Source organism: Arvicanthis niloticus, unplaced genomic scaffold (genome assembly GCF_011762505.2).
Source record: "Arvicanthis niloticus isolate mArvNil1 unplaced genomic scaffold, mArvNil1.pat.X pat_scaffold_508_arrow_ctg1, whole genome shotgun sequence".
Classification (NCBI taxonomy): domain Eukaryota; kingdom Metazoa; phylum Chordata; class Mammalia; order Rodentia; family Muridae; genus Arvicanthis; species Arvicanthis niloticus.
In genome coordinates this window covers 57312-62547 of record NW_023046139.1, presented here as the reverse complement: position 1 = coordinate 62547, position 5236 = coordinate 57312, and positions in this window count along the sequence as shown.

The following is a 5236-nucleotide window of genomic DNA, read 5'->3' as shown; positions in this document are numbered from 1 at the left end:
ACAGGTCAAAGACACAAATCTATGTGAAGAGAGTCAATCAGAAAGGAACATAGCTAAAATATTGATTTTATTTTTCATTATGTAATGAATATCCCACTGTTCAAAGAACTAGTGATATTGAGGCAATATGTAGATATCAATATGATAAACTAACAAAGGAAAAACATGCCTTGGGCATAAATTGTGATACATTGATTTTAAAGAGAGATACAAATGAAGGTACAAGTCCTTTTCCCCACTAATTAATTTATTTACTTTCTATCCTAATTAAAGTCCCCTTCCTCCCAGTCCCCCTCAAATGTTCCCTCCCCCTTCTTTTCTCCTTCTCCTCTGAGAAGAAAGTGGGTCTCCTGGTTACCAACTGACCTGGCACATACATTCACTGAAGGACTGGGCACATTCTCTCCCACATGGGCTAGACAGAGCAGCCCAGTTAGGAGAATAGGATCCATAGGTAGGCAAGAGAGTCAGGGACAGTCCTTGATTCAGTTGTTGGGGGACCCACATGAAGACACATGCACATATATATGTTTATATAATAACATGTGTGTGTTTGTGTGTGTGTCTGTTTGTATGTTATAGTCTATTTTTTTTTGCTGAAAACTTACAAAATCGGCCACAAAAATGCTCTCAGTAGGTGCTTGTTTCTCAGCTGTAGAATTTTAAAAGCATGGAACGATTCCCTAATTTTATTTATCTGGGCTCAAACTCAGGTTTTCATGCTTGTAAGAATAGCGCTTTACTTAATGAGCTATTTTCCAGTACCATAAGATTTAAGTCTTAACAAAGGCAAATAATAAATTTCAAAAAGAAACATTTACCTACATATGTAATAGACCCACATTCACAATAGTAAAGGTCTACAAACTATTGTACATAGTACTTTCATAGATAATGAAATTGTAATGCACTTCAAAAGAAATGTTACTTAGCCCTGAAAAGTTGAAAATTTTGGTATTGATGAGAGCATGAAGGAAAGACACTTTGTTATGCTAGGTAAAATAAACTAGATACAGAAGGGCTACACTTTCATGGTATCATTTATATTTGGAAAATGGTAAAGAGGTTATTTCCAGAGACTGACAAATGAGAAACAATGCAAGGTGTGGATAATAAATTTTGTTATCTGACCTATGACACAATAACTGTTCTATGAAGTGAGATTCTTGGCCAGCCTCTTTAATATTAATAAAATATGCCCTTATCCTTCAGCAAATAGGCCTGTAAAGTCAAATCTGGCTCATCAGAGTGTTTCCACTGATTTAGGATCTGTTAAAATATAATGAAGTGAATCTATATACATTGGAAGTTGATACAAGAATTTTTGGTCCACAAGATATCACTGTATATGGGTTATTTAACACTCAGGATGATGAAGTTTTTTTAGTTCCATCCATTTGCCTGAGAATTTCATGATGTCTTTGTTTTAATAGATGAGTAATATTCTATTCTATAAATGTATTACAAATCCATAAGAATGAATACTTTCATTAAGAAATGAAAGGAATTTAGGTTGTTTAAAGTTATTACGAATAAAACTTATATGAAATATTTAAGCAAGTTTTCTTATGGTAGGGCAGAGCATCTTTTGGGTATATTCCCAGGAATAGTATAGATGGGTCTAGAGGAAGAAAGGTTCCCCAATCTTCCAAGAAACCACCAAAGTAGATTGCCAAGTTTTTACTTAATTTCCAAAGTAGATGTACAAGTTTTACTCCCACCATCCCCTTGCTCCACATCCTCATCAGCATTAACTGCCACTTGAATTTTTAATCTTAGCAATCCATTATGACTGTTGTAAGATGAAATCTCAAAGTCCTTTTGATTTGTATTTCTCTGATGACTAAGAATGCTGACCACCTTCTGGTCTGCACCTACACCAGGACAGATCACAGATCGGCATGTCTGCCCCTCTCTCTCAACACCATAAATTTGCAGGTTTCTTAAGAGAACTACTGCATCCAGGGCATCAGGTAGGACAACCACTCAAATAACCACAGCAGTTGGGAACCCCAAGAGCCAGGCAGACATAAGCCCCCTCCCCCTTGCAAGAACCCTATCTTCCTTCTGGTCTGCACCTCCTTCACCAGGGCAATTTGTGTGTCTGCCCTTCTTAACACCCAACAGTCTACAGGTCTCCCAGGAGATCTGCTGTAACTAGGGCCATAGATCTCCTAGGAGATCTGCTGCAACCAAGGGATACAGGAGGCAAGCTCCAGACAGAGACATCTAGTATCTCCCAGGAGGCAAAATGCTAACAGTCAGGGCAGCTAATCTTCGAGATAACCAGATGACAAGAGGTAAATGCAAGATCATAAGCAACAGTAGCAAATATACTTTGATGCCATCAAAACCCAGCTCTCCCACCACAGCAAGCCCTGGATAAACCCAACACACCTGAAAAGCATGGCACTATACAAAAATTTCACCTCATGAGGATAATAAAGACCTTTAGAGAGGACACAAATAATCCTCTTAAAGAATACAGGAAAACATAGCTAAATAAATAGAAGCCCTTAAAGAAAGAACAAATAAATCCCTCAAAGAAATACAGGAAAACACAAACAGTTGAAGGAATTGAAAAGAGCAGTCCAAGACCTAAAAATGGAAATAGAAACAATAAAGAAATCACAAATAGAGGCAACTCTGGAAGTGGAAAACATAGGAAAGAGGTCAGGAGCTACAGATGCAAGCATGACCAACAGAATACAAGAAATAGAAGAGAGACTGTCAAACATAAAATATTCCATAGAAAATATTTACACAGTGGTCAGAAAATTATAAAGAATAAAAACTACTAACCCAAAACATTCAAGAAATCCAGGAGACAATTTAAAAAAATAAGTTTAGAAGAGAGAAAAGATTCCTAGATCAAAGGCCCAGAAAACATCTTCTATAAAATCGTAGAAGAAAACTTCCCCAACTTAAAGAAAGAGATGGCCATTAAAGAACAAGAAGCCTACAGAACACAAAATACATTGGACCAGAAAAGAAAATCCTCCTGTTACATGATAATCAAACATTAAATGCACAGAATGAAGAAAGAATATTAAAAGCTGTAAGGAATAAGGCCAAGTAACATATAAAGACAGTCCTTCTCAACAGAGACTCTAAAAGCCAGAAAATCCTGGACAGAGGTCATGCAGATCCTAAGAGAACATAAATGCCAGCCCAGGCTACTATATCCAGCAAAACTCTCACTTACAGATGGAGAAATGTAGCCACCAGTGGCCATGGACGAACTGGGTTCACCTGAAAGGAGGGCTGGAAATGAAAAAGGGACAGAGGGGTGAAAGAAGCATGAAGCCAAGACAAAGTTCTCTGATCAAGGCTCAAAGTTTAATATTCAGCACTTGTATATATATATATAGAAAAACACTTACCTAACCCATCCTTTGTTTCAGCGAGGAAGCTCAGTGGGCAGTCTATTCCTCTAAGTTCCTGTAGGAAGTTGCGGGAGCAGCCAGGATGGATGGCTCTACCTAGTCCTATTATATAGGTCTATTGTGGTAAACAAGGTCTTTCCAGCCTGGTCAAGGCTTGGGAAGGGCACAGAGAAACCAAAATATTCCATGACAAAACCAAATTTAAACAATATATATTTACTAATCCATCCCTACAGAGGATCCTAGAAAGAAAAGTTCCAACACAGGGAGAGTATTTACACCACATTAAAAATAAGAAATTAATCATCTTACGACAAACCCAAAGGAGAGAATAACATACATATTATGCCACCTCCAACATCAAATATAACAGGAAGTAGCAATCATTGGTCTTTAATATCTCTCAACATCAACAGACTCAATTCTCCAATAAAAATACATAAGCTAACACATTGGATACGCAAGCAGGATCTAACGTTTTGCTGCATTCAAGAAATGGCTGGATTGTAAATTTTAAAAGAAAAAGAATGCAAAACACTGAAGAAAAAAAAAGACTTCCCAGCTATTAGAGATTCCTCTGCTGAGAATTCTTTGATTAGATCTGTATATCATTTTTAATTGGGTTATGTGGTTTGTTGGTGTGCAATTTCTTGAGTTCTTTATGTATTTTGATTAACCCTCTGTCAGATATAGGTAGGGTTAGTGAAGATCTTCTCCAACTCTGTAAATGGCAGTTTTGTCCTATTGATGGTGTCCTTTGTCTTAGAGAAGCATTTCAGTTTCATGTAGTCCCATTTGTTAATTGTTGATCTTAGTGCCTGAGCTGTTGGTGTTCTATCCAGGAAGTTGTCTCTTGTACCAATGAATTCAAGGCTATTCCCCACTTTCTGTTTTATCCAATTTAATGTACTGGTTTTATGTTGATGTCTTTGAGTCACTTGGACTTGAGTTTTTAACAGAGTGACAGATAGGTAACCCAGACCCAAGAAGACAAAGATGGTATATACTCACTTATAAGTGGATATTAGTCATAAAGTATAAGACAACCATGCTGCAATGCATAGACCCAAAGAAGCTAAGTAACATGGAGGGCTCAAAAAAAGATGCTTAAATCTCAGTGAAAAGAGGAAATAAAATAGATATCAAGGGTGAATGGAGGGAGGGACAGTGTTTGGAGAGGGTATGGGGAAGAATACAGGAGGGTTCAAGTCTTAGGAGGAAGGAGGGAGAGAAAGAACTGAAAGAGAAAACTGAAATTGATGGGACAGGGACATCCCAGAGATCTATGAAGATGACACTAGCTAGACTACTAACAATAGGGAATATGGAGTATGAAATGGTCACCTCCTATAGCCAAGCAAGACTTCCAAACCAGCCAAAAAACCTTCAACCCACAATGTGTCCTGCATCTAAGTTGTGCAAGGATAGAGAGCAGAAATTGAGGGAATGACCAACCAATGAGTGGCTCAAACTATGCCATGAGAGAGAATTAACAATACTCTACTGACACTATTAACAATACTTTACTATACTTGTAAACAGGATCATGCCATAACTGTCATCTGAGAGGCTTTGCTCAATAGTAGATAGAAAGGGATGAAGAGACCCACAGTCAAAAATTAAGTGGAGATCTGATAATCTTTAAGAAGGAGGGGTAAGGAGGATGATTGAAGGAGCCAGAGGTCAAGGACATCACAAGAAAACCTACAGAATTAACTATCCTGGGCCCATAGGGGCTCGCAGAGACTGAACCACCAACCAGTGAGCATTCATTGAATGGACATAGGCACCTTACACATAAATAACAATTGTGTGGCTTGGTCTTCATGTGGGTCACCTAACAGCAGGAG